Source organism: Hevea brasiliensis, chromosome 1 (genome assembly GCF_030052815.1).
Source record: "Hevea brasiliensis isolate MT/VB/25A 57/8 chromosome 1, ASM3005281v1, whole genome shotgun sequence".
NCBI lineage: Eukaryota > Viridiplantae > Streptophyta > Magnoliopsida > Malpighiales > Euphorbiaceae > Hevea > Hevea brasiliensis.
In genome coordinates this window covers 92614984-92628100 of record NC_079493.1, presented here as the reverse complement: position 1 = coordinate 92628100, position 13117 = coordinate 92614984, and positions in this window count along the sequence as shown.

Sequence of the window (13117 nt, the reverse complement as noted above, 5' to 3'; positions counted from 1 at the left end):
ACTCCCTTTTGCCGAATATTGTTGCTAGTTCGAATTATTCAGTTATATGGAGAAATATCTGTAATATGTGGGCTAATGTCAAGGCAAATATTCTCTGGGCTTTGGGAAATGGGAAACAAGCGAGATTCTGGGTTGATTGTTAGGTGCCTGGAGTGGCTTGTTTAAACGATCTTACTATTACTCCCATCCCTGATACGTACTTAGATAAAAAAAGTTATGGATTATGTTACTGATACTGGATCTTGGAACTGGTCAGCCTTTAGTGCCTTGCTTCCCAATGGTGGGGTTCTCCAAATAGCTACTATTATGCCCCCTTGTCCTTCATTGGATGAGGGTACTACTTTTTGGCTTGCGACTCCCTCTAGTAAATTTTCTCTTAAGTCGGCTTATCTCTCTTAGATGGGGTATGAGGATTAGAGACGTGATCCAATTTGGACTAGTGTCTGGAGGTGGAATGGTCCACAACGGATACGAATGTTTTTGTGGTTGGTTCTTCATAATAGGTACTCACTAATGCTGAAAGGTGCAGACGTCGTCTCAGTTCTAGTTCTTATTGTGCTATTTACAATGGGGGCGATGAAAACGTGCTTTATGTTTTGAAGAAGTGCACTTATGTTGAGCAGGTCTGGAGGTTGCTCTGTCCTTCTTACTTCTGGTCAGATTTTTGGGCTAGCGATGTTGATGTTAAATATTGGGTTGTTAATAATTTAAAAATGAGTGACATGGTCAATGGATTTCGTTGGAGTTTGATATTTGGTGTTGCAGTTTGGATGCTCTGGCATCGTCGGAATAAGTTTATTTTCAAAGCATCTCATGATTCAGTTATGTCCCTTGTGAATAATATTTGGAGTCAGGTTGTTTCAATCAATATAGCAAGTAATTCTCTTCGAGTTCAGCCTCTTAGCAATAGTGGAGTTCCTTATATGGCTTCTTGGCATGCCCTTCCTCCTCATGTCGTTAAAATTAATACAGATGCTTCATTTATTTATAATGAGGGGGTGGCTTTTAGTGGTGGTTTATTGCATAATCATCTTGGCAACTGGCTTAGTGGTTTTGTAGTCAACATTGGTAGATGCCATATAGCCCAAGCGGAGCTTTGGTCTGTTTATTATGCGGCATTGCTTGCTAATAATATGCTATTGAAGAAAATTGTTATTGAATGTGACAATATCCTCATGGTTAATATGTTGTTGGGAAGGTGGGAAGCTTTAAGCTGCTGTGTTACTATTCTCTCCATGATCAAGCTTTTATTGTAGAACTTTGATGAGGTGCAAATTTATCACATTTTTCGGGAGGTTAATTTTACAGCTGATTTTTTGGCAGATTATGCAAGAAACTTTTCGCTGGGTTTTCATGTTCTTAACTCTCCACTGGCAGGGATTTCTTATTGACTCCTTCATGATATTATGGGTGTTAGTTTGTTTTTGTGAGCTTTGCTCACCTTTTCTTACCCAAAAAAAAAAAAGGATGAAAAGTTTATCAAATGGATTGCTAAGCATGCCACTACTACAAAAGATGGAAATAGATTTAATATTTTTCTGTCCTTCTAAATAAAGAGAACTTAACACAATTATCAGTAACTCGTTTAAGAAAAAAGTGTGCTTAGATCAAATGTAGCAAAATTAAAAGCTTTTCTTAGAGCATTCTAGATTTCAAAACAAAATTCTTCCATTCTTGGAAGATGTCCATGGATTCATCTTTGAAATTAACTCTTTTATCTTGCTGTCATGAGTTTCTAGAGCACGTGGAGTGTTAGAAAAATAAATCAGCAAACCAAATAAGAAAGGTCTTCACAATTAATGTGACATGTAAATAATTCAATAATAATGAGAATAACAAATAATTAGAAAAAGTTTAGAGTAGCTTGTGAAATTAGTTGTAGAGTGAAGCACGTTGATTTCCAAATGCTATCCTTAAAGAGGAAATGGCTTGTCTACACCATGTAAACAGATCATCTATGTTCCTCCCCCAAGAGACTTCAATCCATAGGAGCTATTGTGCTAAGAGTTTCACAAATTAGAGATGCCCAGTTGCTCTCTCTCTCTCTCCCTCTCTCTCTCTCTCTCTCTCTCTCTCTCTCTCTCTCTCTCTCTCTCTATATATATATATATATATATATGTATGTATGTATGTATGTATGTATTTTCCTCTTTGAAAGTGTAACACCCCTATATGCATAGCCTGGTATATTTTACTGTTTCGGTGACTGGTATCGGTCCGGACAATTAAGAGGATTAGAACCCTGTTTAAGTCACTCAGAAAAGCCCTGAACAAGACTAAATAGTGATTACTAGAAGGTCAAGTATAAATAAGAAAAACAAAGCATAAAAAGTTAAATGAGCTGGGGTTCACAGCGATGAGTGACTCTACCTGGAAGTGACTGCGAGGGCAATTGTAACCCTAATTTGGAATGGGGCATTGTAACACCGCAGTCCTAAGGACTATTGCAAAGCTAGTGGAAAAGAGAAAATCATAGAAAAGAGTTGATAAGTAGGTTAAATAATTAGGTCAGTGTTTTAGAAGAAACACTGAATTATTTGCAAACCGGATCAGACAAGCAAGGGGCAAATTGGTAAATTCACCCCTAGAGGTGACTCATGATCTAACTGTCCAATAAAATTTGAGAAATGAAAATTTTGGAATATAGAATTAAATTAAAGAAGCATGAAAAAACAAAGGAAAAAAAGAAAAGAAAAGAAAATTAACATTATGACATCACCTAAGATGACATAAGCTATGATACAATAAATAATTTTTATTTAATTAGTAATTGACCAAGTCAAATAATAGAATAAAAACACAAAAATTGAAAAGCAATTAGTCATCTTCTTCCCCATTTTTGGCAGACTCCACTCCCTCTCCCATTTCTCTCTCTACAATCCTCTATTAAAGCTTGTGTGTAAGCTTTTAAAACCCCAAATTTTCCCATAAATTCACCAAAATTTTTGATTACACCTTGCTCTTGCAACTTGAGAAGGAGAATTAAAGAAAGAAAAAGTGAAGAAAGTGAAGGATTTGAAGACTTGAAATCCAAAGAAAGAGGTTAGTAAACTCATGTGTATGTAGTTAAAATAACTTAGAAATTGTGAAAAATTCAAACAAATCAACATGTTAGGCTATTTAGAAAATTCAGCTAGCATATAGGAAGCGAGGATTTGTATGATTTTGATGAAATTAAAATGTTATGGAAGTGTAATTAAGTGTGTAGAAGATAGTTAAACACTTTAATTGCACCAAATTGAACATTTGTAAAATTAGGATTCTTGATGCCATTGAAATTGGGGGAAAAGTTGGGGGGTAATGGTGAATTGATGCAATTGAACCTAATTGAGATTGGAAATGGTCAATTGGGACTAATTGGGATGTGTTGGATTGATGAGAATTGCAATGCAATTCGGATTAGTAAGGGTGCCCTATTGGGCAGTTTGACCTAGGTCCATTTCAGGGATCAAAACTGTAATTCTGCCACCCCAATTGGTATGAGGCCAATTGGATATGAAAGTAGACACATAATGACACAATTTTCATGTGGAAATCATGCCCAGAAAATGACATTAAGATAGTGAACAATTAGGTCAAATCTGGGTAATGCACGCTGCCACTGTACAAAAATGACCAAATGAACAGTATTTGTTCATTTGGCCATAACTTGGTGTAGGAGGGTCCAAATAACATGAATTTTATACCGATGGAAAGCTGAGATATAGCACTACAACTTTTATGAAGAACACAAACTCAAATTCTGACCATAACCCATCCAAAAAGTGAGCTGCATCCAGTATACCAAAACTGCTAGAACTAAGAAAGTGCCCAGAATTTTGGGTTTGAACTAATCCGGCTAGCCTTAGAAAAATAGGCTTATCTTGGGCTAAAAAACTCCAAATGGAGTGATTCAAAAAGGGAATTAAAGCTAAGACAATAAGGAACAACTTTGATGGAGAACACTTAGCCAAATTTCCACAATAACTTGACCAATAGAATAGTGCAATACATAGGACCCAAAACTGAAAAATAGAAATTTCTCTTAGGAGACTTAGAAATTGAAATGGCAACTAAGGCCAACAAATTAGGCACTTAAAATGTGGTATGTGGGTATAATTGGAATTCACATACCTATTAAGTATGAAAAAGTCAATATTTTGACTTGAATAGTGCCATAATAGTAACCCTAAAAATGCAAAGTCTAGAAAAATGCCATTTTAAGCCTATGTAGAGATATAATTAAATAAATATATAATAAATTATTGGAATTATTATGAGACTTGATATTGAAATACTGTAAATTATGTGTTTCAGTTGGAAAGGATACTGGAAAAGAAAAAGAAACACCGAGTCAAGGCCAAGAGGCGACTCGTAAGAGGTTTGTGCACAATATATAAACTTTCCTTGAATTTTCCTTTGCAATTTGTGTTGAATGAATTATGAAAATTAAATCATGACTTTATTTGTATTAAAAATTTTGTTTGAGAAGAAAAATGTGTTATTAACCCAAACTGTTGAGAAAGTAAAATTGTACGTGTATGGTTGGCATTTTAATGTTTAGAAAATTGTTAAAATAGTTTGAAACCACAGTATCAAGACCAAATATTTGAATTCCTCACTAGCTTGACTAGTGGGAGGAAAAAGTTTTGTATTTCCTCTATGGCTGAAGTGTTGAGGTGTGTGCCAGTAGAGGAGAAAATTGAATGAGTACCCATAGATTTGAGCTAGCTAGCCTTGGTATTCCTCATAAGCTTTTGGCTGTTGAGATGAAAAATATTGATGGCATGATATGACTGTGTGATTTTATGAAAATTATTTTGTGACTTCTGAAGCGAAAATTTCTTTGACTAAAAATTTAAATTTGTGCTTTGTATTTGTTTACCAATTTCAGTACTGTATTTAGACTAATTGTGATTTAATATGATATAAAGTGGTATTTTAGTTATGTTGTGCACCACTGAGTAGTTTTACTCAGTGATGGTTTTTCATTATTGTCGCAGGTAGGGAGACTAATAAAACAACAGAGTAAGCTACTAGAGACTAAAAGTACTACATTTTGGATTTTGTCGGGTATTTAAATTATACATCTTTTGTACATATTTATTTTAATGTAAATGAACTGTATGTATGTTGTATAATTGGTCTTAAGCAGTTATACAGTAATATTGTAAATTAGTTGATTTTGTAAAAATGTTGTAATATAAACCTTATGTTTTAATTTATGAAATGCTCCATTACTTTATTTTTGTTGAGATTTGTTTTTATGAATTGAGTTTGAAATTGATTTGTGTTGATATATTGGAGGTTGGGATTGTGATTGAAATCATTGGAAGTGCTTTTTACAGGTGTTTAAAATTTTGGGTTTTTTCCAATTACAGACGGTACTTTGCCGAAATTTTTATAAAAATTATGAAAAAATAAAATTTATCAAAAATTTTACCCAATATTTAAACTACAAATAAAAGTTTTTAATACCTGTTAAAAGTGCTCACTACCTTCAAAAGATGTTAAATTTGTTTTAAAATCCCTTGTAGTGTATTTAATGGGTTATCGATAGGTGAAGTTCGGTAATTCATTAAGCATACTACGGGATCATGTTATGTCTTTCAGAAGGGTAAGGTGTGATAGAAAGAATAATAGAAAAGCATAATATATATATATATATATATATATATATATATATATTTTATGTTGGTATCTCAGTAACAAAGAAAGGTAAGCAGTAGCTGTGTTTTTTTTCTTTTTTGTTTTAATGTGCATTTTTATGTATTTTAGTGGAGAGAGAACTTATGGATAAGAAGAAAACAAACTCTCCTAAAAATCAGCCACTAACCAAAAATCCCTATAAATCTACTTTAGAATAACATTAAAAACTAATCTTTATAATTCTATAATTTTAAATCAAATATTCCAATATTCCTCCACATAATGTAAAATTAACAAGTAAAATTAATGTGAGTATATGCATTGTGTAATAAGGTACCTTTAGGATTTGAAGCTATGCTTTGTGTAAATGAACTTCAATATAAAAGAACCATTGCAACAGAAATGTTCTGAACTACACTCTTTTAATCAGATTTACACCCATTTCACGCACAATGTTGGATATTATCAAGGTTTTATCAGTTGTACATTACAGTCATGCACACATATCTTGTTTCATGAGTGTATTTAGAAAATGGCCCATTTTTCACACTGGCGATCTGACCACCACACTCACTAGGTGAACCCTCTAAAAGTGATTTGTGATCATCAACCCCCAAAAATATGCCATTGGGTTCATTCATAATTAAATTCTTCTTATACATCACAATAGAGAGCATAATCACATCATAGGAATGGAACTTTGGAAACTTTTCCTAAATAAATAATTTTACTTACAACAAACATGCTCTCCTAAGTTGCCAAACAGTTTTATTTTTACCTATTAAACTTTATTCATGGGATTACCATATCTCTAAATACGAGTGTCCACTATGAAAGCTATTTTATAGGCCTTAGTGCTATTCCCCTCGATGTTTGAAGAACATGTTGGTGTGCCAGTCCCTTAGTGAGCGAATCCACGGTGTTACTTTTAGACCTGACAAATCCTAAGAAATTATAGAATGAGAAATCAAATGACATATAGATTTATGTCCAATCATCAAGTGCCTCCTTTTTTCATTAAAATTTTTACTTTTAGCTTTTTCTATAGTAGCTTGACTATCACAATATATTGAAATTGGAGGTATAGGTTTAACCATGAAAGGCATGCCATTCATAAAATTTTGAATCCACTCAGCTTCAGTATTAGCAGCATTTAAAGCCACAAATTTTGCTTCCATAGTAGAACGAGAAATTATTGTTTATTTTGCAGACTTCCATGAAGCTGCACAACCACTTATGACAAAAACAAAATCACTAGTTGATTTAGATTCTTTAGAATAAAAAAAAAATCCAATTAGCATCACTATAACCTTACTTTACAGCAGGGAAACCACAATAATGAATAGCATAATTAATTGTCCCATTAAGGTATTTAAATACTCTTTCTAATGCATGTCAATGTGTAGAATCTGGATTATGAGTGTATCTACCTAATCTACTAACAACATATGTAATATCAAGCCTAGTATGATGAGCTAAATGTAACAAGGCTCTAATTATTTGAGAATATTTATATTGTGAAACACTTTCACCAGTATTTTTCCTCAATTTAATTGTTGGATCAAAAGGACTAGACACATATGATACAATAGCATAATCAAACCTCTTCAAAACTTTTTCAATATAGTGAGATTGAGTTAAAGCAAAGCTAGCATCTTTTTTTAATAATTTAATACCTAAAATAACATCAACTTGACCTAAATCCTTCATACAACATTCAATAATCATTAAATCATTGGATTAAAGAAGCATTAGGTATGCATTGAATATTATCTACTTTCTTCCACATGTATCTTTTATTCATACACTAAGAAATGCCAATTCTCTAGCTAATTATCTTAAAAAATCGGGAAGGTGTAGAGTTAATGAGTTTATTGCATGGTTATGATTAGTCATTGGACTGTTAGGTGCTTTATTGTTTATTCTTTTTTATTAACTGCTTTGGGATTGTGTTTTTCTCCCTTATGTTGTGCTTCATTTTTGTGAAGGATTTCCAGTTGTACTCTTGGAATTATTATCCTCTTATTGTTATGTCTTGTGCTTCTTAGAGGTTGTTCTTCTTGTCAAGTTTTTTCACTTAGAATTCCCTTTAGGTTGGGTGTATTGGGAATCTTATTGACTGGGTGTAGTTTGAGGGTTCTATGCTAAGTTTTTCTCCAATTTATGTCATTAATAAAAAAATTGGTTATTGAACCAAAAACATTTTTTTAACATTATGTAATATATATATATATATATATATATATATATATATATATATATATATATATATATATATATATATATATGTATATTGTTTATAAAAAAAATAGTATATATTATAACCTATGTTCTCATTTCGAAAATATTAGTATCAAAGAGTGACTTTAAGCGGTCCTCAATTCTTATATACAATTTATATCTATATGGCCGATTCTCTAGCACTTCGTCAATGAGTTTTAGACATTCTTTGCTAACATTTCCTCATATTTTTTTAATTTTAATTTTTCATGTAATAATACTTTAGTAGTGTTTGGTATAAATGAATTCCATAAAATTTTGTGAATTTCATTTGTAAATCTAAGATTTGAGTATTTGGTTAAAATGAAAAGTTATTTAGAATTCTTAACAATTAATTCTATGGAATTTATAACTTTCTCATTAGCATTCCTTCCTTGAATACTTGGCAATGGTACATAGCTCTACCCAACTCCCTCATGTCAACAACTGTAATTTGCAGCTTGTAGTGCCAACATTTAAGAGAATGGGTAAGGTATTATGTGATATACTTATATTATATAGGTATTTTAAGGCACTGTTGCATTATATTTCATAGCATTTAGGTAGTTAATTGCATGCATTTTACTTAGTTTCATTAGTTTATGTTAATAGTGTTAATCTCTGCATAATTTTGTGTTTCTATATCTTTTCAGGTGTTTTAAGAAAGATCCAAGGCATGGAAGTCCATTGGACAAGTTTGGAAAGCAAGAAAAATAAGAAGGCCTGCTGCATAACTTTACACGGGTCGTGTAAACATAGAGCTAGACTTGTATAACCCCTAGGCTAAGAGAAATTGAAGAAAATATAAAGAAGCCATAGTACGTGGGTCGTGTAACAGACCCTGTGTAAAGTATCATGCCTCGTGTAAGTTTCTGAAAGCCAAAACTTGGAGAGCCAAGGAGAAGCTACAATACATGATCCGTGCTAATTGCCCCGTGTAAACTCCCTACTCCTGTGTAACTTGCTGTCTCCTCATGAACGAAGCCTAAAATTGGTCCAGAGATTTACATGGCCTTGGGCCATGTAATGCCACACGGGCCGTGTACTTTGAAATAGATAGACTTATAAGGCTCTTAGGACTCTGAAACATGACTCTGAGGCACCTAATATAAATATTAGAAGACCAAAATAGGCAAGGAAGCCTTTAGTTCAAATTAGAGTTAGTCTTAGTTTATATACAAACCCTTGTTTTCTAAGTAAGTTGAAGAGAATCTACATCAACATCAAGGAGAAGGACTCTCAGCTGAAGTTCTAAAAGTTCCAGGTTGTAGAATCTTTTTTTTGGGTTCTTTTATTATATTTCTTCAAATTGTCTTATGTTATTTTATTTAATTTAAGTATGTTTGTTAAACTCACCATGAGTGAGTAGTTTATTTAATTCTAGAATTAGGAGAGTAGCACTCTTAATGTTTGTTATGGATATATACTGAGTTTATTTAATAGATTGAGTTTTGATATTTAATTCAATATTTTGTGTTCTTAATGTATGCTATGTGTTGATACCCACTTAGTCATGATATAAGATACTAGTTGAAGAACTGAAAGATGAAGATTAGTATTAGAAATTAGGATTTTAAACCTAGGAAATTTGACCTAGAGATAGGCTAAAATCCTTTGTGGAATCTCATAATTAATCAAAGAGCTTAAAGGGTTTAATTAAGATTGATCACAAAAAAAGTAGGGTTCAGGTTAATTAAAATATACCTTGAGTTTCTTGAAAGAGGACTTAAGATATCTTAGAATTAATTTCTATCAAAGTAATAATTCTCAATCTATTAGATAGGTGAAGTTATATCCATAATAAGGTGAAGGTGTGAAATCTTAATTCTTTAATTCTGGAATTATTTAGTCAATAGATTTCTAATTTAAATTTTACAGCTTTGTCTTCCTTTAATACCCAATATTAGTAGTTTAGAATAAATTTCTCAATACATTTGGTAGTTTAAATAGTCAAAATTATAGTCTAGCTTGGTGCTTATACCTACAAATTCCTCATGGAAATGATACTCTACTCATTACTATATTACTTATTCGCGATCCGTGCACATGCGAGGTTGTAAACTAGCAAATAAGTTTTTGGCACCGTTGCTGGGGAATTTAGTAATATTGAGTGATAGGCAATTTAATTGATTTAAATATTTATTTTTATTATTTTAATATGTTTAATTTGTTTTTATTTTTTGTTCCTTTTTCAAGCCCTCTGTTTAGTGCATGACCAGAGCAAAACCTGAAAAAGAGCTATTGGAATTGGATCTTGAAATAGACAAGACTCTAAGAGCCATCAAGAGAGAAAACAGACATCAAGAACTAGAAACTGTAGTTTTTGAAACTTCAGTCATGGTCAACAACAACAGGCCAAGACCCTTAAAGGACTATGGAGCCCCAACTATAAAAGGATTTCAATCTAATGTTACTAGAACCACAGTGGAGGCCAACAATTTTGAACTCAAACTGGTATGGCTTCAGATGATTCAATAGACTCAATTTGGAGGTTTACTTACGGAGGATCCACATTATCATCTTTAGTGCTTTCTTGCTCTGTGTCACACGTTCAAGATGAATGCAGTCTCTGATAAAGCTATTAGACTCAGAGCATTCCCATCTCTCTCAGAGATAAGGCACGAAAGTGGCTGCTTTCTCAACCAGTTAAAACATTCACCACTTGGGAGGATCTTTCACAAGCCTTCTTAGCAAGGTACTTCCCACCTAGAAAGGCTACAAAATTGAGAATAGAGCTGAACACTTTTAGGCAAAGGGAAGGAGAATCACTCTATGATGCATAGGAAAGGTATAAAGACCTATAAAGGGAGTGTCCATACCATGGCATAGAAGACCGTCTCCTGATTTAAAACTTTTATAAAGGTTTGCTACCATTTATAAGGGGTACAGTTGATTCTGCAGTAGGAGGAGACCTCATAGAAAAGACAATCACTGAAGTTCTTAAACTTTTAGAGAGGGTTGCTTATCATAATTTTGAGTGGTCGAATGAGAAAAGAGTTATTAGGAGAATAGCAGGGATCTTAAAATTGGATGCCTTAAGCATGATCCATTAGTTTGACCAGCTAACAAGGGGACTTGATAAGATGCAAGCCAATGCAATAGGATCAAGCAGCCAATACTGCGATAATTGTGGAGGAGGCCATATGGCTTCAGAATGTAATAACTATAGTGAGCCTTCCCTTAAATAGATGAACTACGTGAATAATAGAGGAAACTTCAACCAGAGGCAGTATAATAACCTGTACTCAAACACTTATAACCTTGAATGAAGGAACCACCCTAACTTTGCATGGTCAAATTCGCAGAACCAATAGAACCAATAAGCAGCAGGGATATAGACCACCACCATCACCTAGTTTTCAAAATAGAGAATAAAACTAGGCACAGCCACCACCACCTCCTCAACCTCAGTAGCTTGAATCCAAGTTGACCATGGAATCCATGATGGAAAGCTTCATAGTAGTGCAATAATAACAGAATGAAATGATAAAGCAACTAGCATTCATAATGGACCAAATGGCTACTCACAACAAGATGGTTGAAAACAAAATTGCCCAATAAGCTAGTTTGTGACACCCCTTATCCGTCTACAGTGTAGCCGAGCAAGATATGCCACGCAGTGTACCGGAACATCCTATTTTAATTCAATCATTTTTTTACTCTTCTTAATTTATTTTTTTCATAATTATGAAGTACAATTTATGAAATGTAATTCATTTAAGTCATTTATTGAAATTATAATTTATTTGAGATTCCGAAAATTTTATAGAAAATCCGGCAGAGTGCCGTCTAAAAATGGAGAAAACAGTTCTTCGGAACCTGTGAAAAACACTTCCAATAATCATTTCCAATCATTCTCAAACTCCAATAACCATCAACATGGTCTCAACATTAGCAATCATTTCAAGTTCTCAACATTAATCCACAATTTCATTCAAATTCAAAATCAACTAAAATTTCATGAAGATATTCTCAAATTATATTAATTAACAAAATTCTTCAAATATGTACATCAACATATGATTACATAAATTTACGAATTTACATGAGTTCATAATTTACAAATCACAAACTACTACCTATTACAAAATGCAAAAACATAATTTTAAAAGGGACCTAAAGGTCCTACCATCGATGCAATCAGAGATGAGAGGTGACTGACGCGCTAGGCATCGGTGACCTCACTCCGTCGTGGTCCGGGCTCTGTCTGTCTCTCTAGAACCTATGCATGGCAAAAAGTGACGCGCTAAGCAATAATGCTTAGTGATGCCAATAATGAAAGAAAAAGAACTAATAAAAAAATAAATATGCAGTGAGTGTATTGATGTCTCATGCAGACAAGTTTTTGATAATTATTGGTAGTCTTATTTATTTGGTACTTGTTATATTCATTATTTCATTAAATTTATCAATTTTTATTTTTGGTTGCCCAAGTAATCTATACTGGATGACTGGATTGGATAAACGGGTAAACTGGCACTAGGTATCAAGTACCTCGTGCCATCACACTATCGGTCACATATGTGTCTCCCGGTGTGCAATAGAACAGCTAATAAGCTGTAATAACATTAGGCACAAGGCCAAGTCTCAACACAATGTCAGAATGGATAAAAGCCATGAAATCACAGAATGGCATAATGCCATGTGCAGTACTGCTAACTGAACCCTATTGGTATGCCAACCTATCCAAACCAGTCTTGCTAGGTGTACTAGCGCATGTTACTCTTTTAAACTTTACAATTCTTGAAGTTTAAGTTTAGGTGTTACTATTCATTTTATTGGTCAACTAAAATGTTGACTTTTGCATAGACAATAGGCACATTGGTTCTAATACTCTCAACATACCACATTTTGCATTCTAAAGTTGTTGGTATTGGTTGCCAATACCATTTCTAAGCTTAGTGTTAATTATTCACAATTTTTAGATTTCAAGCCTTATGTTTACTGCTCCATTGGTCATTTGTACAGTAGGAATTTGGCAAAGTTGTCTTCATGAAAGTTATTCCTTATTTTGTCTAGTTACATTTCCTTTTTTGAATAACTCCATTTTGAGTTTTATATCTCAAGTTATGGCCTAAACACCATAACTGGCCGGATTGGACAGAATCCAAAACTCTGGGCAAAACTGGTTCTGCCGGATTTGGTAACCTAAGTTTGGTTGACAATTTGAATAGGTTATGATCAGAATTTGGATTTGTGTTCTTCATGAAAGTTGTAGGTCTATGTCTCA